We start from the raw sequence: 23,019 nt of genomic DNA, 5'->3' as shown, positions 1-23,019 counted from the left end.
ATAACTAAAGTATGCAATGTGCGATCTCTTCGCCGACTGCACCGGACAGCTGATGATGATTAGGGCTTCAATATGATATCAGGCATGACACCTTTCCTATTACCTAAACCTTTAATAACACTACACTGTACATATAATCACTATATATGGATGATTGTTCATTTGATTCACCCAATGTGCATATGACCCAGGATTTCTGTTTTCAGTTTGTTATAATCCAGGAGCATCCTCATGGCTTAAGTCAAAATAAGCCTTTTGAGGTCCCACCAAAAGGAAAAGTGCCAACCAACCTGTCTACTGTTCTTTAGGCAAGACCTCTCACTCAGCTATTCTATCAACGATGGTAAGATAAGCCTCAATATCATCAGTTATAAACTTTTTTTTGCAGAAAATGATTAGTCTGTACTGAATTTGAGCTAGCAATGATTTCATATATGGATATATTTCCAGCAACCATTGTCAGCTCTTGCAATACCTCTTTCAAGGTTTCTTGGACTTGACTCTGTTCTGGTACTAGTCTATGGCCATTTTCTGCACCCTGGTGGCCTCCTGATATGTAGGTGTAACGTGTAATAAGGCCTTAGTTATGTCTTCCATCTCTGAGCACTGTAACACAGTTTTTTCCCCAAATGCAAATAACTGGGTATCAGGCCCTTTAATTTTTTCACGCAACTAGTATTTCCACAAATTTTAGTGCTAGACCTGCATTCTTCACCATTCTCCTCAATTCTCCACTATAAGCCATGGGATCAGGGTACATATTCCATCTCCTGGGGTAGACAGGTTACTTTCACACAGAAATCATAACAGTCACATGATTTGGTACAACTAGCTACAGATAATTTAATTGAAGATGAAAAACAAAATAAAACAACAAAATAAATCCTAGCCCGTCTACCTATAACTAGTACATTAGAGAGACCCCCCAAATGTGTAAGGACCTAATGTTCAGCTCACAAAAAAACAGTAATAGTCACCATTCCAAGTCCAATAACACCAACACTGACTATATCTATATGAAATTTGCAAACACTATGAGAGTGTCTTTAAAAAAATATAGACCTAGGCTGGGTACACACTGGAGCATTTTCGTCCAATAATCGGGCAAATCAGCCGACATACGATCATTCAGTCGGAAGTCGGGTTAGTGTGTATAGTGATATGATGGTCGAAAGTCACTCCAAAGTGTCGATTGTAGGCTTCTTTGGTTGGTCGTACTGTTTAATATTTTCCTACCAATCCACCTAACTTTCATGTAGTGTGTATAAGTTTCCGATTGACCCACGTGAAACTGCCGATAGTTTCTCAAGATTCAACTCCTTTGGGGGTGTGTGTATGTTAATTTCTGATGCCTGTACCAGTCCCATGTGGTGTGGTGTGGTGTCCGCACGCCACTCATTTGGTTATTAGGTGCTTCTTGCGGTAAAGCAATAGCAGATGTCTATTGCATTAATGCGTATAGCATATGGCTGCCAGTTTAATTATAGACCTTTGTCAGTGTAGTGTTATAGCTTCCTTCCAGGCTCCCCGGGCATTGTCTGGGAGTGTGAGTGCGGTGAATGCGCAAGAACAAGTACTGTGTGCCTAAATAGGGGGAAGGTGCCCATAGCAGAGACCTATGTAGAGAAGTGGCAGCATGCATACACTATGGAATGTAGAAGCTGCATATGTGTTGGAGATGTGCTACACTGTGATTTTGACTGAACTGTAAGTAGCTGTGGAACTACTGTGACCAGGAGAACATGGTATGTACTCTGTTAAAACCAGCAGTGTACGTGCATGTACAGAGGGGAGAATTCCCTAATCCCAGAGAGGGGGAGAACCACATGTCACTCAAGAGAACCCCAGGAAAGATAGAGACATTTTGCATGGGAGAGACCCTGGAGTGAGGGTTGCTACAAGAGGCATGGTAGCTGGAGTGTCAGAGCCAGGGGCTATGTGTACACAGGGAGAAGTGTCAGAGCCCAAAGGAGAAATCATCCCCACAGAGGAAGGGTGAGCTGCAGCTGAGAGTTATACAGCGTGTTTCAGAACTGCATGCATTGAAGAGAAGCTGCCTGCCTGTTAGCATCCATGTGAATGCCCCTGCAGAGGAGTGTGAACTGCAGTGATGTATGAGGTACTGGAGTGTAAGAGACATGTGTTATGTTATGTAACATCTAGATAACTTTAAGAACTGTGCTGGAGAGAGTAAGGAGCTGTATATATATTTCTTTATTGCTGCAATCATTATAATTATCGTGTCCTTTACATGTACATTCAACATGTTTTATAATCGAACCTTTATTTACTTGTTAATGCATATATTTGTAAAATATACAGAATAAACCACACATTGTAAATCCAAGTGATTTTTTTTAATTATGCTGCAAAAATTAACAGTTGAAAAATAAAAAATTCAACATATTTATATTATTATTTTGACATTTGACTTTTTAATGGTTAAGCTGCAGATTTGGAATGGGTAAAGAGCAGAACCTTCGGACTGTACACAAAAAAGAACTAATTTAAGTTGAGGCCTCAAAAAATCTGGGGCAGGTGCAGATGATGTTTATGTGCCAAAGCTGTGGTACTTTGACCTTCTGCATTTCATCCGTGAAAATGAAATTACACACCAGTCAACCAGCAGCATGGATATGGACAGTAGTTCTCCAACTGATGAGGTCCAAGCAGATGAAATACCTCCCAGTGGAACTGTAAGTAAAGTATATTTTGCTGTTGCTGTGTAACAGGTTTATTAAAGTAGAAATAAATACCTATAAAGTTTGCACATATAGCATGATTATGAAAAATTGTTACACAAAGTCATTCTGCCATGGCACTGAACTTGCCCCGTTAAAATATTGAAGACATACCTCCCAGTTTATTTTTCCACTGGCACTTGCATTTCTATGGTGGCCCGACTCTAAGGGAGTCAAGCCAATTACCTCCATTTCCTCGACATTGTTGTGGTGAAGGGATGAGCTGCAGGAAGCAATAGCACTGAGATCCACACAGGTGTATAACGCTGGAACAGGACCAATGATGAGCGATGCTCTGCAGTGAATCCACAGGTCTTGACTGTGAGATAAGCTGAGCCAATATGGTGGTGAAGCGATGAGCTGCAGAGAGCAATAGCACTGAGATCCACACAGGTGTTATAACACTGGAACAGGACCATTGATGATCGATGCTTTGCGGCGATAATGCTGGGAAGCAATGAACTGCAGGAAGCAATAGCGCTGCACAGGTAACTACTGAGAAGTGGTGAGCAGCACAGGTAGATGCTGAGAATCTGTGAGCAGCACAGGTATTGCTGATTAGAGATGAGCTGCACAGGTAATTGCTGAGGAGTGGTGAGCTGCACAGGTGTTGATGAGTAGCGATGAGCTGCAAAGGTAGTTGCTGAGAAGCAGTGAGCAGCACAGGAATTCTGAGCTGCACAGGTAATGCTGGGAAGCAGTTAGCAGCAGGGGTATTCAGAGTAGCAACAAGCTGCAGCATCCACGATGTCAGGAATAACAGTAGTCAGAGGAAATGCTTCCTATCAGGTAGAGAGACCTGATGATCTGACACCCATTAAAGGGAGGAGGGCCCTTATAAAGGGAACTGGCTGCAGGTGATCCAATCACTGCGGAGCAGAGGTTTTGAAGGTTCCCAGGGAAACGCATGCGCAGATCACTAGTCAAGATGCCGTCTGATGATAGAGGAATGCCAGGCTGAACAGCATATAGCGCTAACCAAGGGAAACCAAAGCACACAGTGAACCACATGGGGCAAAACTGGTGAGATGTGTGATAGGTTACTATTGAACATGCTCTATCCCTTATTTAAATTTCTTGGAGATATCATTACATGGAACTCATAAGTCGTTTCAGTGTGTAGAAAATTCAGATCTTTGCTCACGACATTATGGCTATGAAAAGTCACTGCCCGGACGGTCGGTCTTTTGTTAATCGTCTAAAACGTGACTAGTGTGTGCGCATTAATTGTCCGAGCGATTGGACCTTCGGTCAAAGGTAAATTCATTGAACACGTCAGTCGGAAAATTCTTCAGTGTGCATCTAGCCTTAAATACAAATAGACACAGAACATTTCCAACCTGGCTTTGACTTTACTGCTAACAGTTGAGACCACAGAAAATGCTGCCACTTGGAATTTACGTTAATTAACATAGCGACACTAACTCCGGTTTTAAAGAAGCAATGCCAGGACCACTGACTGAATAATCCAAACTAATGGTTAGGGTTAGCGCTAAGATTGGCAATAGGAATAGGATTAGGGGGCGCACGCAGGGGGGGTTTCTGGTTCTCCAGAAACCCCTCCCCTCCACAAAGATTGGTGGCTAAACAGAGCCCCTACATAGGGCACTGTACTGTACAGGAGCCACGGCGCTGTCACCGCCGCGGACGCTTATTTGACAGCGCCGCGGCTGCTGTACAAATCAGTGCCGCCGAAATGGACGCAGCAGCTCTCTCTTTTTTTTTTTTTTTTTCTGTGTGTCCCTGCTCCTGCCTCCTCTCCGGGCTTCACCCTTCCAGCTCACAAGCAGTAGTAATCGGGGTGACAGTGGAAGTTAGGGGGATGTCTTAGTGGGGTTCATCATGCAGTGTATCTGCAGACAGCCCTCCCGGACCAAGTCCCAGGAGCAGATCCTGCAGGAGACCAGTCGGAGAGTGAGCCAGGTCAACAGCACCCGGCTGGGTAGGAAAATCGCATATTATTATACTATACTTAGAATGTTTTGAGTGTGCGGTGTCCTAAAGATAAGAATTTTTCTCCCAGTGGAACTGTAAGTAAAGTATATTTTGCTGTTGCTGTGTAACAGGATTATTAAAGTAGAAATAAATACCTATAAAGTTTGCACATATAGCATGATTATGAAAAATTGTTACACAAAGTCATTCTGCCATGGCACTGAACTTCCCCCGTTAAAATATTGAAGACATACCTCCCAGTTTATTTTTCCACTGGCACTTGCATTTCTATGGTGGCCCGACTCTAAGGGAGTCAAGCCAATTACCTCCATTTCCTCGACATTGTTGTGGTGAAGGGATGAGCGATTAATTGTCCGAGCGATTGGACCTTCGGTCAAAGGTAAATTCATTGAACACGTCAGTCGGAAAATTCTGTAGGATTAGGGGGCGCACGCAGGGGGGGTTTCTGGTTCTCCAGAAACCCCTCCCCTCCACAAAGATTGGTGGCTAAACAGAGCCCCTACATAGGGCACTGTACTGTACAGGAGCCACGGCGCTGTCACCGCCGCGGACGCTTATTTGACAGCGCCGCGGCTGCTGTACAAATCAGTGCCGCCGAAATGGACGCAGCAGCTCTCGTTTTTTTTTTTTTTTTTTCTGTGTGTCCCTGCTCCTGCCTCCTCTCCGGGCTTCACCCTTCCAGCTCACAAGCAGTAGTAATCGGGGTGACAGTGGAAGTTAGGGGGATGTCTTAGTGGGGTTCATCATGCAGTGTATCTGCAGACAGCCCTCCCGGACCAAGTCCCAGGAGCAGATCCTGCAGGAGACCAGTCGGAGAGTGAGCCAGGTCAACAGCACCCGGCTGGGTAGGAAAATCGCATATTATTATACTATACTTAGAATGTTTTGAGTGTGCGGTGTCCTAAAGATAAGAATTTTCCTCCCAGCCGGGTAATTGCTGGCAGCTCAATCCTGTTCTGCCCCCTTGTCCTGTATGGATTGTTTAATATGTGCCTGGTATATACTGACTTCTCTATTTATCTGCCAGGGTCTTGAACTGAAGAGCCCAAACATATTAGATCAGAGGATTTCTCCCTGTGTGGATGTCATGTAGCGAACTCCCAGAGCTAAGGGGTTAAATGTGTATTTGTGTGTATAGGTATGTGTATTAACCCCCTTTCATACTCCCAACTAAATATAGTATATCTGCCTAGTATACCTGTGAAATGTTTACTCTAAGTCTACTTATAGCCGTTTATGTACAAATATACCATATGTGTGGACATTTTAAAAAATACTAATCAATATTTCTACTAACATGTTATTAATGTAATTCTGAAATGTACATGAAGAATAATGGACATTTGACCCTGTGATGTAATTGTTTCTTATTTAGTAGAGTGAAATTGATGAGGTGTGTACATGTATGTGATTATATTTTATTTTTAATAATTTTTATGTTTTTTTGCAGAATTTTGACTTTTTGTTTACTGACAGCTGGTAACAATTAGTCAATCATACTGGTTTCTTCTATCATAGCTACTTTTATGAGTTATTTAGGCGTCTCTGATCGGCTTGATTATAAAATCTAAAAATAAAAATGATGTATGGGAAGAGTATTTTCAGTGCCTTGCCCCCAGACTTTAGTATTGAATAACTGCACACTGGATCCAGAGCGCCTGCGATAAATAACGGCTGTTTATTATACTACTTTTTGCGAATAAATCTTTGTGCATTGGAAACAAATTGAGGTTCAACAATCGTTATTGGTTAGCGACAATACGCACATAACGATTTGGGGGCTCGTGAGCTTTGGAGGTTTCGTTGCCGATGATACGCAAGACCAACGGATTTCGGTTCTGCAACAAAGGGTGGAGACGCACCATATACGGGCAAGAACGCAATGTGTTCAAAACCTGAATTTTACTCTGTGTTGTGAAACCAAATGTCCGTTTTGCATTGTCTAGGGCACGCTAACTAGAACCTAGGGACAAAAGAGTGTCATTGTGCGTTTAAACTGTATTGCATTGCTTAGCGTATGTGTATTTCCTGCTGTGCATACGCGAACTTCCAGTAGATTTGCCACGTGGTTAAACAATCGTCTTGATAGTTATTATATGTGCATAGTATAAATACTTGTGAAAGCCTCTGAGACATTATTGCTATTGTTGGGAACTTTTGAATTTCTGCGCAGAAAAGGTGTATAGTGTGTGATTTTGTAACACTGTTTATTGTGGATTGTGCTCAGTTGCTGTCTGACGAGGCGGATTGCCCAACTGAAGGACGGTATACAGGGCAGGTATACCGAATGCGAAAACCGGGTTTTCGCAAAGCGTTACCAATAGATCACAAGGTTTGCTAATAATTAGTATTGGTAGGCAGTGTGATCTAACCACACCGTTAGTGCGAATTGGTGAAGCAGCTAGGAGGAATTATACTGGAAAGGCAGGTTGATTTTATCAACTTGTGCTCCCAGCGATAATAAACTCAACAGGAATTTGAGATAGCCGGGCTATCGAGGAACTATTTCTGTGTTAGGGATTCTTGTTCGGAACAAGAGTAAGCGAGTGGACGCGGCTATTTGGAAATAGAGATCTCTAGCAGTGATTGTAGCAACAGGGTTGAAATTGTTGGGTGGAAAGAACAGAGCATTGCGGTGTGTCTGTGTTCCACATAGAAGAGTATTGTTGGCCTGAAGGAACAGAGCATTGCGTGTGTCTGTGTTCCGTGTAGATTGGTGTTGTTCAACATGAGTGCTAAGCATACGCTAGAGATGGCCAGTGTACTGCCTAAGGAAGGGCCTATTGGTTCAGCGAGATTTCTCATGTGTAAGAAATATGGTGCATACGCAACTGCGTATTGCGACACGTGGGTCAAGATGACCAAAGATTGTGATAGGCCTTTCCCAACAATAGGGAGTTTTAATGCAGAGGTACTAAATACTGTAAAAGATAAAGTATGGTTGATTAAGTCAACGAAAAAGAGAAATAGAAATAATGATTGTTTAAAATTGTGGAAAATGGAAGGTAACACGTGGCAGAGCAGCGAAAGCACAGTGGAAGTAGGCGTGGCGAAAAGCACGCGCACGGCGGAAGTAGCCGTTGAGAAGCGTGGCGAACGCAGCGCAAGTGCGCCCCCGCCACCTTATGTGGCGGGAGCGATAAGTACAGCCGTTATTAAAACTGAAAAAAGGAAAATTGCTAAGTTGTATCCTGTTTTAAGCCAGTTTAAAACAAGTGTATCAGAAGATGAAGATGAACCCACTGTGATTTCGGCCATTGCTCATGCTGTTAATATGCTAGAGGTTCAGCGTAAGTATGGGAAAGGAGCAATGGCTGAGATAGGTGAGAGTAGTGTGATCACTAGGAGTGATAGTGTTCTAAATCTTGAAACAACAGATCCGGTAGTGACTTCTGAAACCAGTGAACCAGTGGGTGCATACCCAGTCCGCACAATATCAGTTCCAAATGGGAAACCGGATAAGGATGGTGTAGTTCCTTTAAGAAATGTTACAATGCATTGTCCCTGGACTAGATCAGAATTACGTTCCATTATGACTGAATTCCCAGATCCTAGAAAAGAGTTGGCAAAGTGTCAGAAATTTGTTAAAGAGTTAGGAAATGCACACGAACCAACCGATAAGGATTGGCGTGTAGTGTTGAGGGCGTGTCTTCCTCCCCATACTGACATACAAAAATTTATTAAAGATTGTGTGTTGGATGAAGATGACACCTTGACTGATGAGATTAACCAAGAAAATATAGAACAAATTGTCAAACATTTAGCTATCTATTTTCCAGTAGTAGTAAATTGGAGTAAGAGTTTCACCATAAAACAAAAGGATAGTGAAACAGCCTCAGATTACTTTGCTAGAGCTATAGCAGCGATAACACGGTTTACTGGGATATCCAACATAGGTGAGGACCCACATCACAGAGAGGTAGCTGTAGGAGTATTAATGGATGGCCTTAGAGAAAATTTAAAGACGAGAGTACAAACCACATTACCTAATTGGAGAGGCATCACAGTACATTCTCTCAGGGAGTCTGCTGTGGAGCATGACAAAAACCTTTTTAGGAAAAAGGAAGAGAAAAGTGATAGGTTAATGACGGTAAGTATACAGGCTCTAGAGGGGATGCATACACGACCACCAGCATACATCCCACATAATCAGAAATATAGAATAATCAGATGTTTCAAGTGTAACAAAGAAGGCCATTTCGCAAGAGATTGTAAAAAAGCAAGACAGGATACACATATGGATAGGGAATCATATAGGTATCCTCCACGGAGAAACACACATAGGCAAGAGAACACACAGTTACCTGCGCATGTTATAGCAGCAAATGCTGCGCAGGAAAGCAATAGTCAGCGCTAGGGGTCAGGTCATACCTGTAGTCTACAGCCAGTGAGGTTAACTGAGAGTCTGAGAGAAGAACCAACAATGATAGTTGACATAGCTGGTAGGAAACAAACCTTTCTTGTAGATACAGGGGCGGCCCGATCTGTGATAACCTCTCCTTTTAATCTACAGGTGACCAATAAAACCATTCCAGCCATGGGGGTAATGGGAAAAGTGTTGCATTATCCACTAACTAAACCCGCTGAAGTTACAATCAGGCCCCTGCATACCAAGCATTCGTTTCTCTTGGCTGCGGCGGCTCCTACTAACTTGCTGGGAAGAGACTTTTTATGTAAAATGGGATGTGTCATATACTGTACTTCAGATGGTGTGTTCTTAGATATACCGGAGAAGATCGTCCATGAGGTGCAGGATATATTGGACACCCCTCAAAGGTTAATGTTACACTCTCCTGTTATAGAACAAAGTCCATCTCAAGTAAAGGGGATGTTGCTGGAAATACCAGGTTCACTATGGACCAGAGATGGACAGGACACTGGACTGATGGCAAACGTAGCCCCTGTCATGGTCAATCTAAAAAGTGGTAGGATAGCTCCAAAAATCCCACAGTATCCATTAAAACCGGAGGTGGAACTAGGGGTATATCCTGTTATTGAGAGGCTGTTACAACAAGGGATTTTAATTCGTACAGCCAGTACAGCAAATAGTCCCATTTTCCCTGTGAAGAAGAGTGGGGGGAGGGGCTATAGATTAGTCCAGGACTTAAGGGGAATTAATAAAGTTGTTGAGAGCCAATTCCCCGTAGTGCCGAATCCAGCTGTCATTCTCATGCAGATTCCACCGTCTGCTAGTCACTTTACTGTCATTGATCTATGTTCTGCTTTCTTCTCAGTCCCTCTTCACCCTGACTGCCAATACCTTTTTGCATTCTCCTACCGGGGAGTGCAATACAAATGGACCAGACTACCCCAGGGGTTCATTGACAGCCCCAGTTTTTTCTCCCAAGCTTTACATGACTGTTTGCAATCCTTTCAACCCCACAATGGGTCTTTTCTAATTCAATATGTGGACGATTTGTTTCTGTGCTCTGATTCTTTTATGTCATGTTTACATGATACTAAATTGTTGTTGCTTCATCTTTCACAAACAGGGCACAAGGTGGCAAAGGATAAATTACAGCCATGTCAGACTAAGGTCAAATACTTAGGACACTGCCTCACTAAGGGGCTAAGACACCTGACAACCGACAGGATTGAGGCCATACAACACATGACTCTGCCGCAGAGCCAGAAGCAGATTCGTACTTTCCTGGGGATGTGTGGATACTGTAGATCCTGGATCCCAGGTTTTTCTATTCTGGCATTACCATTGCAGGAGCTAGTCTCTTCCTCAAAACCAGATCGTGTCGTACACACAGAGGAGTCAGAGCAAGCGTTCTTTAATCTTAAAGATAGTCTGACTAGAGCACCTGCATTGGGAATACCTGATTATGAAAAGCCTTTTAAGCTATACTGTATAGAAGCTGATGGTTGTGCAGCAGGTGTCCTCACACAGAAACATGGTGACGCTAGCAGACCGGTAGCATACTACAGTGCACAATTGGACAATGTGGCAAGATCACTCCCAACATGTCTAAGAAGTGTAGCAGCAACTGCTCTTCTGGTAAGTAAGAGCGAGGACGTAGTATTAGGACATAATTCAACTGTCTATACACCCCATGCTGTATCAGCTCTGTTAAATTCAGCCCAAACCAGACATGTTTCTTTAGCTAGATTCACAAAGTGGGAACTAGCCCTGATGGCACCCTCAAACATCACCATCAAACGATGTAGCACCTTAAATCCAGCTACATACCTTCCATATGTGTCTCTAGAGACACAAAGGATGGGAGGTGAGGAGACCCTGGTTGATGATGAGTTAGGCAAGAATACTGACACGCATGACTGTATGGAACACCTGAATCAGACCTTTACTGCAAGGCCCGACATACGTGACACCCCCTTAGAAAATGTAGTTTTTACGTTTTATACAGACGGAAGTTGTCATAGACAGACAGAGACGGGAGAGTTATGTACTGGTTACACTGTGGTAGATGATCAGGATGTGGTAGAAGCTGAACCCCTTGGCCCACCTCACTCAGCCCAGGTGGCGGAACTAGTAGCACTAAGGAGAGCGTGTGAATTGGCAGAGGGTAAATCAGCCAATATATATACTGACTCTAGGTACGCCTTCGGGGTAGTGCACGATTTTGGGGCCCTTTGGCGTCTTAGAAACTTTACGACAGCAGCAGGTACGCCAGTGGCACACTCACAACACATAAAAGGACTTCTGACAGCGATATAGTTACCCAGAACAGTAGCAGTCATAAAGTGCAAAGCCCATACCTTTGAAGAAGACCCAGTGTCATTTGGCAACAACAGGGCAGACGAAGCTGCTAAATGGGCAGCAGGGCAACCTATGACTGTATCGACCGAGACTATGATGGTTTTTTAGACATTAGACATGCAGAAATTAATTAAAATGCAAGAATTGTGTTCCCTGCAGGAAAAGGCGGTCTGGAAGGAGAAGGGATGTGGTCAAGAGTCCTCAGGACTCTGGAGGGATGGACAAGGTAAGCCTGTAGCTCCCCGAACGTACTATCCAAGCCTGGCTGAAGCAGCACACGGCCTGACTCACCTGGGTAAAGAAGGTATGTGCAAACTGGTGAGAGCATACTGGTGTGCTCCCGGATTTTCCTCTCAGGCTGGTAAGAAGGCAATGTCATGTCTTACTTGCTTGAGGAAAAATGTCGGGAAAACTATTCCAACTGAGCCATCCCACATCCCTCCTACAGACGGACCTTTTCAGGTAATACAAATTGACTATATCCAATTACCACCATGCAGGAATCTAAACTATGTGTTAGTTTGTATTGATGTGTTTTCCGGTTGGGTAGAAGCATATCCGGCAGCCACTAATACTGCTGTGTTCACTGCAAAGAAAATTGTACAAGACTTTGTATGTAGGTTCGGTATCCCTAGAATCATTGAAAGTGATAGGGGTACCCACTTTACTTGTGATATCTTCCAAAATATGTGTAAACTCATGGGAATCGGTAGCAGACTCCACACCCCTTACCGACCACAAGCCAGTGGTAAGGTGGAGAGAGTAAATGGTACTATAAAGAACAAGCTTGGTAAGGTAATGGCTGAAACTGGGTTGACATGGCCTGAGGCTTTGCCATTGGTCCTCCATAGCATTCGGACCACTCCTAGACCTCCTCTTAATCTGTCCCCCTTTGAGATACTGTTCGGACGACAACCTCATTTGATCGTGAGTCCACAAGACGACTTGAAGTGTAATAATTAAGTGACTGTACAATATCTTATAAGAATGAGTAGACAGCTAAAACAACAACAACAAAAACTAAAAATGCTGTCACCTGGTATGCCAGAAACGAACTGTCATGATGTTGAACCTGGAGACTATGTTATGATCCGCAATTTCTTACGTTCAGGTTGTTTAACAGACCGTTGGGAAGGCCTGTACCAAGTGCTGCTGACCAGTACTACATCACTGAAGGATGCAGAGAGAGACACTTGGGTCCATTCCACCCACTGCAGGAGAGTCCATAATCCGGAGAAAGTGCAAGATAAAACTGAGACCGACGACATAGATCTGTCACTTGTGAGTCTGTTCCGGGAGACCTAAAGCCTGCAGTCGAGACACCTGAATCAGAGACGTTGCCCCAGAACTATCTTTCCAGCGATGTAGTGGCGGTTTTTGTTTTTCTTTTGTTCCAGGATTTTCCTTGTTTTTACTCTTTCTAGGACATTCTATTTTTGTGAAGGAGGACGGAGGACGGAGGAGAGTTCTGGTAGTGATACGGATGAAATGGAGGCAGAGGAAAAGCTATTAGAATACTCAGAGCAGCCCATTTTCAAGCTTGGTCCAGGGGTTATGAAAAGGTCTGCTAGCTCAGGAACTCGGAGGCAGTGTGAGGGGCTATTGTCTGATGAGTATTGTATCTGCAAGTTTTGCGACTCCCTAGTTGAAGAGAGATGCATCCAACGATGCCAGTCCCCCAGTACTCTGAATATAGGCGCGCATCCTTTGGAGGATTATCACTCCCTGGTGGGTAAGGTGCTAAACCAAACTGAGTGTTGGGTGTGCACTCACGTGCTGCAAGGGCAGCATAATATAGGACTAGTGCCATTTCCTCTAAACATATCCGAGGTACTCGAATTGAGGGGTGGGAGGCCCATAGACGGTAGGTACAATAACACTAGGTCCCCTAGTCTGACGATTCGACAATACTCCATAGACAGATCTTTGCTGTGTCTAAATATTTCTCATGCAAAACGTCTGGAGAATTGGGAAGCTGACCCATCAGATCAGACAATGGCTCGCCACACTCATTTTAGAGGGAGACTCACAAGGTCACCAATAGGCAGGAATGTTGATGGAAGTCACAAACTAGGGCGTATAACCAAACATAAGAAAGTAGCCATTGGAAAAGTCTCTATAGATAATTGTAAGAATGTCATCCATGCCGACACATGTCTAGAGCAAATGAAGACACTGGGCATGGGTAGTTTTATTAAAACTCTGTGTGATATAATTAATGGGCATACTTTTCCTTATGTTCTCCCTGATGATGTGTATTTTGTTTGTGGAAGAAAAGCTTATTCTTGGGTGACTCCGAGTTCAAAGGGCTTGTGTTTCTTAGCTAAACTGGTTCCTGAAATAATGACTATTACTCATGAAGAAATGGTTTGTATTCACAAGACTACATCACCACCATACGTACACACACAGTATGAACACCGTGGCAAGAGAAATATGATTCCTGGTGAGGAACCCATAGCTACAAAATTGATTAGTGAAACTGCTGGTTTCCAAGTTATGGTAGCCCTAGATCTCACCAGGACCACTCGGGGAACATTAAACTTTAAATATATCCAAGACCTAGCTAAATTAATAGATAATATCACCGAGATGTATGATGACACTTTCAGGTATACTGGAAGGGAGCTACAAGCGTACAAGAAGGAGTTGGTGCAACATAGACTGGTACTAAATTATCTCACCTCTATTACTGGTGGGTACTGTGTGACACTGGCCACCCAGTTCGGTGTCAAATGTTGCACGTACATCACCAATAATACGGATGACCCTAAAGAGGTTATAGACCGGAAGATGGATGAAATTTTGCAACTGAAATGGGAATTTCGAAAGAACCATAATTCTTCGTTATATGAGGTCGGGGAAAAGGTGGCAGGTTGGTTCTCATGGTTGAACCCTGTGAAATGGTTCTCTGGTCTGGAGGAGTGGGTACAGGAAATGGTTGCTAGTGTAGGTAAGCTCCTTCTCCTTATACTGGGTGTCGTCTTAGCAATTGGTTTATTTGTCAAATGTGTTCCTACTGTGTTGAAGTGTGGAAAATGGTCTCATAGGAGTAACACAGAGAAAGAGACTGAAAGGGTGGTACCAGATTCCGAGATCATGGTCTGTGAAGAAGTATTGTATAATCCTGAACTTGAAACGGTGATTGGGTGATCGTTTATTACACTATCAAAGGGTGGAGCTGTCGAAGTCAGCAAATTGGATAAAGTCATTTCAATTAAAGTCGAGCAAACTTGGTTGTCTTTGTCTGAAAAGATGCGTACGGTACGCTACGACGTACAAGGGCACGCTACGGCGTGGAAGGGCTACTACACGTGGCAGCAACAGTATTTGGTCTTTTACCATACATTCGCACAAAAACGCATACTTGTAAAGTAGTACACATTAATGGTAGTTGCAACACATAGTTATTTATGTCGAAATATAGTAGTATTTATGTTATATATTATAAGTTATATGCACATTAGTGAAATATATGGAACAGGTTGAAGGAATCATATCATATGTGGTATCATAATAAACCTCTTAACATTTGCTACTGTTTGGTTCACTCTGTGAAGGAATCGCAGAGTGCATACACAAGTTATGAATGATAGGGAATTATGAACTACTTAAGACTAAGGAATCTAGGCGGGAAGAGCAGAGCATACCCCCTGGAGAGATGTCCCCCTCCTTTGGATTCTTTAGTATGAACTAGCCAATGATGACAACTCCTTGCACCTTCCTGAAACCTGGTCCAATAGAAGCAAGCTATACCATCTCCATTGTATTACTGTATTTCTGTGTGCATATAAGCAGCAGCTTCTCATCTAGTGTTCAGACATCTTGTCCCCAGACTTCAGGATTGAATGACTGCACACTGGATCCAGAGCGCCTGCGATAAGTAACGGCTGTATTTATTATCACTTCGCTTGAACATATTATACTACTTTTTGCGAATAAATCTTTGTGCGTTGGAAACACAAATCGAGGTTCGACAATCGTTATTGGTTAGCGACAATACGCATATATTGGATTCATTGAAAAATAGGCAACCAATGTAGAGACTGTCAGAACAGCTCAGAAGAGGAAAAACGATTTGCAGGAAAATCAATTTAGATGCTGCATGCAAAGTACATTGTAGGGGTTAAAGTCTGATTTTGGGAAGGCCAGTAAGGAGGGAATTGCAATAGTCGATGTGGGAGATGATGAGTATATGAATTAAGGTTTTTGCAGTGTCTTGTGTGAGATATGTGCATATTCTGGAAAAGTTCTTTAGATGTATGTAACATGATTTAGATATAGAGTCGTTGTCGGGAACATACTAATAGTTGTGAGTCAAGGATTACACCTACGCAGCGAGCTTGCGGGGTGAAATTTATGGTCATGTTATCAACAAAAATAGAAATGTCAGGCAGGAAGCTGCTGTTTTTGGGTGGGAATATTATTAATTCACTTTTTGAAATATTGAGTTTGAGTTGGTGAGAAGACATTAAAGATGAAATGGCAGCAAGACAGTCAGTAACGCGAGACAACACAGATGGTGAGAGATCACAGTTATTCATGGAACTGTGCTGTGTATACAATACATCATATCTTATAGGCAATCTGATAAGGGATTAACTTGGTGCACTGTGGGACATGTGATATTTAAATCTGGCAAATAAACAAAAACACACCCACACATATCAATTAAAAATATTAATTAATTTAATTAATAAATTACCAGATATTAGTAACTTGAGGCACCATGATATACATATGTGATTTTCTAATTGAATAAAGAAATAAAAGCATATCTATTCACTGATTATTATATAATAATTCATATTTTACAATTAAATATATTTTTACTAGTGTAATCAGTGTAGGCATGGAGGTATTCAGGGGCGCACGGAGGATTGTCGGGGGGGGGGGGGGGGGTTATGCAGACGGCATACTATATTTTGTTGAAAAAAATTCCATTAGACAATTGGTATTGTACAAGGAGCAAAGGTAGAACAATTGATGGCTGCTTAGGTTCATGTATGTCAGGATCTGCCTGCAGCCCTCTGCAGCGCATGCTGCTTTGCATTGGCAGATTCTGCCTTAAACGCTATAGGACTTTATATTTGTGTTCATTGTATATATTATTTCAGTACTTATAACTCACCAGAGGTGCTGCTATTGTGCTTTTCACTAGTAGGGGTTAACCTGTTAGACTAATTATCTTCTGCACCTGGGTGTTCCCTACTTATATCTACCTATCTCCTTCTCCTGTGCTGGTCATTGATGTTTTGTTGCCTTCCCCTTTGGTTTGTCTCCTGGTTCTCCTGGACTTCACATCACTACTCCGGATCCATCTTCATCTAACCATTCCTCCTGTATCTGCAGTATGCCTTGCAACTAGTATCGAGTCATCTCAGATATCCCTGTGCTGTTTCAACATTATTTGGTTTGTACTATTAATCTGCATTTTGATTAAAAAAAAACCCACCTTTATTCTTTATCACATTCTGGGCTCCACAGCTATTACTTACTTTGAAGTGTGACAATGTACCTCTAGTGTTAAAAGCAGCACATACACATGTCTGTTGGGGACACCTGGCCGAAGATAAAACATGGGAATGAGGTCTGCTTAGGTTTTACTGGACCGGTTTACATATGGCAGTGGCAGTGTATTGCCGGTCATGTCCCATTCGTTAGAAAACCTGTCCCAAACCTATGTATAGGGCACCTCTCATACCAATACCAAGATTTTCATTTGAACGTATAGCTATGGACCTTGTGTGGCCACTGATGAAGTCTGCTCGTGAACACCAATATATACTAGTGACACTTGATTATGTGACCCAATATCCAGAGGCAGTTCTCCTGCGGAACATAAAGTCCAGCACCATAGCTAAATAGCTTGTTTTAATGTTTAAATGTTTGGGAATTTCCAAGGAAAACCTCACTGATCAAGACATCTCCTTCATGTCTAAGTTGATGAAGGATATGTGTCAGCTATTAGGTGTGACGGCTCTTCACACCTCCATGTACCATTCACAAACAAACGGCTTGGGGAAATGCTTTAACTGCACATTAAAGCACATGCTGAGGAAAGCTGTGGTGCAGAAGAAAAAAGATTGGTAACTATTATTTCATATTTGTTTTTTGCTATCCATGAGGAACCTCAAGCCTCAACAGGGTTTAATCATTTTGAGTTATAGCTCAGGAGACAGCCAAGAGGTATCTTGGATATATTGAAGGAAGGCTGGGAGCAGCAAGGTCCCAGAGAGCCATATAGAGTTTGTGGCCTTAATGTATGAGAAGTTGGGAAAGATAGGGCCCATTTTACAATAACATGTATAAAATGCTCAGAAACAGCAAATAAGAAATTATGATAAAACGGCTGTAGTTTGATCTTTCAGTCCTGGGGATAAGGATCTACTCCTTTCCCAACCCAGGGACACAAACTTTTCACCCAGTGACAAGGTCCATATGAAGTACTAGAGGCTGTCGGGCCCTGTCAATTACAGGGTCCATCAATTGGGGAGGAGAAGGGAGAAGCAATTATACCACATCAATCTCCTTAAACCTTGGTATGATGAGGACCCTTGTTCTCAGGTAGTGGGTACTGTCATTGAAAAGTTTGAAGTTCCCGTAGAGCCAGCTTTATCTGCTAGGCAAAAATTGGATTATATGGTTTTGCAATGACTTTAGGCAGCTAAACAGCATATTCTAGTTTGATACCTACCCTTTGCCATGATGGATGAACTGGAAGAGAATTTGGCTGGTAGTAACTATTTGACTTCTCTTGACTTAACAAAGGGGTATTGGCAAGTTCCTCTTAATACCTCATCTAAGCCAAAGACCACATTTTCCACCCCTGATGGTCTCTTTCAGTATAAAGTCATAGCCTTTGGTTTGCATAAACACCTGTCACCTTCCAAAGGGCCATGAATAAATTACTACAGGCAAATATAGTTTATGCAGCTGCTTACTTAGATAATATAGTGATTATTACCCCAGACTGGAAGTCACAACTGGATAAAATTCGAGATGGTCTTTGTTGATGTCAGCTAATCCAGAAAAGTGTTTAATAGCTATTAGAGTAGCCAAATATTTGGGGCACATTGTCAAATGAGGGCAAGTAAAACCCCAACTAGGCAAGCAGTCAATAACTGGCCAAGACTGGGAAAGAAATCACAGTTAAGAACCTTCTTAGGCCTTGTAGGTTACTACAGCCTATTCATAAGCCATTTCTCCATTAGAGCTGCTCCAGTTACAGACATGTTAAAGAAAAGTTGTTCAGACCGGTTAGCCTGGCATGACTCTGCAGAGGCTGCTTGGTCAGATCTTCGCTTAGCCCTCTTTGCCTCTACAAGCACCTAACTTTACCAGTTGGTTCTTCCTCCAAACGGATGCCTCCAGTGTTGGAATTACTTCAATGGAACAAAAATATGCATCCGCAGTGAAAGAATTCCTCACCATAAAATGGGCCACAGAAGCTCTGCGCTATCTTCTGGGCAAAAAATTCTCATTGATAACGGATCATGCACCATTGTGGTGGATGCAGAACAACCAGGAGAAAATGCCAAGGTAGGTCAACTCTTGGCCCTGCAACCTTTCTGATTTACAATAGAATTTAGACCGGGGCTTTTGCATAAAATTGCAGATGCATTGTCATACAAATTTGAGCTCCTCATGAAGTCAATGCCACACTTTTTGGTGATGCTAGGTGCACGGATATGTGACAAATGGAATGATTTGCCACAATCCTCCAAGAGAGGCATTAGATGACAATCTGTATTTAGCTGACAATCTGCAGGACAAGACAGCAGACATAATTATATATTTGAACAGCAGTTCACCTAGTATAAAGAGATACAGATTGAGGACATATGTGTGACAAAATAACAGAATAGAGTAGATTTATCATACATATTTTGAAGTGGGTCTGAAGCATCTGTTTCCACAGCTAACAGGAAGCTGACAGAGTGTGTCTGCAGTGAGATTAACCAAGCAGAGCATATGATGAGAACTCCTTTATAAAGTACAGGTAGGAGTTTCACCTGTCTGTTAAGCTAGGGCTGAGGAAGGAATATAAAAAATTTAAACCTGTCTTTTTCATTGTTCGTGTGTGACCGATGTCAGATAGTGGGGGGGTGTTTAGGCAGCTGGTCGCTTTTAACTTTTAGCATTCGGGTCAGATAGTGTGTGGAAAAGCATTTCTTTCTAAAATTGACAAAGATATGAGAACAGACATATTGCAGGGATTCTTTATTTATGCTTATATTTTGTGTAAAAAATAAAAAAAAAGACCATTCAAAATGTTATTCTTTGCTTGGTCATTTAGACAAGATTCTGGGGGCCTATTGTAAATTTTGTGGCTATGTTTAGTTTAATTAACCTAATATTTGTCCTCCAAAGGTTACTGTACATATTTATATTATGTTAGGTATGAGAAATATACATTTCTAGGTTAGTCCTTTGATGCATTCTAAAAGTAATATGGGTCAAGCAAGTAACAGTGTGTCTATGGTAAGCACAATCCAGCAGTACTAGATTCAGAAAATGTGTGTGCTGGAGTATGATAAAGGGCATTGTAAATGGCTTAGAAATTTGCTGATACAAACACAAATGCATGAATTGCACAGTGACCCAAAACAGTGTTAAGAGATTTTGTCTGTCAAGTGGAACATTGCAGTCAGCGTCAAACAGAAATTTTCAAAGGCTCAGATGCAAATGATATTAGGCGCAATGTTCTCTTTTTTTTTCAGCTGCCAAAGACAATATTAATAGAATATGTCTTTAGGAAAGATTTTCTTATTCCTCCTGTATTAGGTGATAAATTGGTGAATAATTAAGTCGATAAAATATAAAAGTAGCAAAGGATAAGATCTTGAAATAAGTATAATTAGGTAAGATATTAGAAGCAATTGACTGTCTCCTATTTAAAGAATGGATATTAATTCCCAAAAAGTTTCATGTTTTTGCTTATTGCATCATTTATAATTCCTGCAAAGACATTTTAGTAATTGATGGTATTGATGGAAATGTGTGATTAGTCTCTTATTTATCAATTGTTGCAGCAGAAAAGTTAATTATGGAATTTGTTTTGTGTGCCATTATGGAAAACCCTAATATAGGACCAGACTTTACTGCCAATCCACCCAGATTATGTTAATGTATTGAGTTGTTGGGAAATTCAATCATTGTTAGCTCATTTATCTTTTGCAGTTATGATTTTGCCAATGCAAGATATTAAGGTTAAAGTGTATAGTTTAAAGATAGATGATCAAGGCGCAAATGGTTGGCTCCAAGCATAACTAAGAATATAACAGCTTTAGGGTTATTCAAAGGACAAATCAAGCTTTTGCAACACTACCCAGTAATAAATCGGAAAACACACAGCAAATATATTTTTCAACTCCTGTCACCAAATTAATCAAATGACCTGTTTAATTAGTTTTGCATATATAAAACCACAATAATATATCATCAATTGAAAAATAAATAATAATAATCAACTCAATCAAGTTAAATCACATGTTAAGAATGATACACCTAAAAATTGATATATAAAAACAATTTCAGCTAATAGAATAAAAAACATGACAGGCAATAAGATGCTAATCACGCTATTTCATAATAAGATGGCTCTGGGTGAGCAACAGTTCCAATACTTAAGATAATTGATCAGCAGTATTTTTGCTAGGGCCCACGACAACCAGGATGAGCTTTTAGAACAGTAGTGTAGAGATCTTCACCTTTAGCAGCCGCCTTTCCCGTAGCGCTTTATGTGCTCACAGTTACTCAGATGCCCCCAAGTCTTAGGATCAGAGTAGTAAAAGCTCATCCAAGATGGCCGCAGCACAGATGGAACCAGGGGCACTAGCCTAAACTGGAGTGAGTGGTCAGAGCAGGTGAGGTCAGAGATCCATAGCAAAACAGCAAAGTCCAGAATCCGTAGCAAAATAGCAGAGTCCAGCCCCCTCCGCTCTGCCTCTGACCGCCGCCTCACTACTTCACTGATCACCTCTTCTCACTCTCGTCTTCAGGACTTTGCCCGGGCTGCTCCCCTGCTGTGGAACGCTCTTCCACGTTCCATCAGGTTAGCATCTACTCTCAAAGGCTTCAAGCATGCCCTTAAGACTCATTTCTTTATTCAAGTCTATCAGGCCTCCTAACTTTCTTGTCCTGGCTCTCTCCCCTAGTTAGTACCACCCTTTATGTGTCTCCACCTTCCCTTTAGGTTGTTAGCTCTCATGAGCAGGGCCCTCTTTCCTTGTGTGCTCCTTCTACTGTTCCTTTACCCTCTGTACCTCTTGGCCTGCTTCGCTAGCCCCGTTTTCCCTGTTTTATTAATCTTCAGCTTTCTTCTTGCTGATTTCTACTATCCCTTTCACTATCTGTCAGATATAATCTGATTTGCTTTACCCTGTCACCTGTGTTTGTATATATTTGTGTATCATGTTGTGTCTTGGTTCTGTTTTCTGTATATGTAATGTACGGCGCTGCGGACCCTTTGTGGCGCCTTATAAGTCAAAGATAATAATAATAATACAAGCCAAAAGGTCAGGGTCACAGGCAAACAGCGAAGTCCAGATTACAAGCCAAAAGGTCAGGGTCACAGGCAAACAGCGAGGTCCAGATTACAAGCCAAAAGGTCAGGGTCACAGGCAAACAGCAAAGTCCAGAATACAAGCCAAAAGGTCAGGGTCACAGGCAAACAGGCAAGGTCCAAGGTACAGGCAAGGGTTACAGCAGCAGATCAGGCAAATAGAAATCCAACAGCAGGTCAGCACAGCACAGGACTGGGACGCTATAACCAGCAGCAAGGCTAAGCCCTCCCTGCCTTAAATACAGAAGGTAGCCAATCAGGGCCTTCCCTTTTAACCATCCCCAGACACTGCATAATAATTAAAATACCCAATTAATTAACCTGCAGGTTGTATTGACTTCTGCGCATGCGCCCAGCTGCCCTGTATTGCCTGTACGCGGCGCTCAGAGTCTCGGCGCTAGTCCATTGCCCTAGCAACGGTCGGCCCGAGAGCTGGAAGTGATGCCCCAGTCACAAAGGAGACGGCCGGGACACCAGACAGTGAGGGGTGCGAGCCGTAACAGCTATGGACACTGCCGCGGCTCGCAACAGTACCACCCCCTTGAGGAGGGGTTAGGGAACCCCGACACCCTGGCTTCCAGGGGAATTGTTTGAAGAAGTCTTTAATAAGTCTATCAGCATGAGGACGCTTCTGTGAAACCCAGGCACGCTCCATCAAACCACAGCCCTTCCACTGGACCAAAAAGTGAATCTACCCCTGGACTCTCTTGGAATCAAGTATTTTCTCTATAAAAAATTGCCGGTGTCCTTCCCCATTAACTGAATGTGGCCGCTGAAAATGAACTCGCTTAAATTTACTAGAAACAATGGCAGTTTTAAGCAAGGAGCAATGAAACGTGTTAGGGATTTTCAGAGAGCGGGGAGCTTTAACCTAAAGGCCACAGGATTGACTTGTTTGATGATGAAAAAGGGGCCGATGAATCTGGGACCGAGTTTTTTACAGGGTTGTCTGAGCCTGATATTACGGGTGGAGAGCCAAACCTTCTGACCCACTTTGAAAGAGCAGCTCCTACGGTGTTGATTGGCAA

Source organism: Mixophyes fleayi, chromosome 8, assembly GCF_038048845.1.
Source record: "Mixophyes fleayi isolate aMixFle1 chromosome 8, aMixFle1.hap1, whole genome shotgun sequence".
NCBI lineage: Eukaryota > Metazoa > Chordata > Amphibia > Anura > Limnodynastidae > Mixophyes > Mixophyes fleayi.
This window is presented reverse-complemented; position numbering follows the sequence as displayed.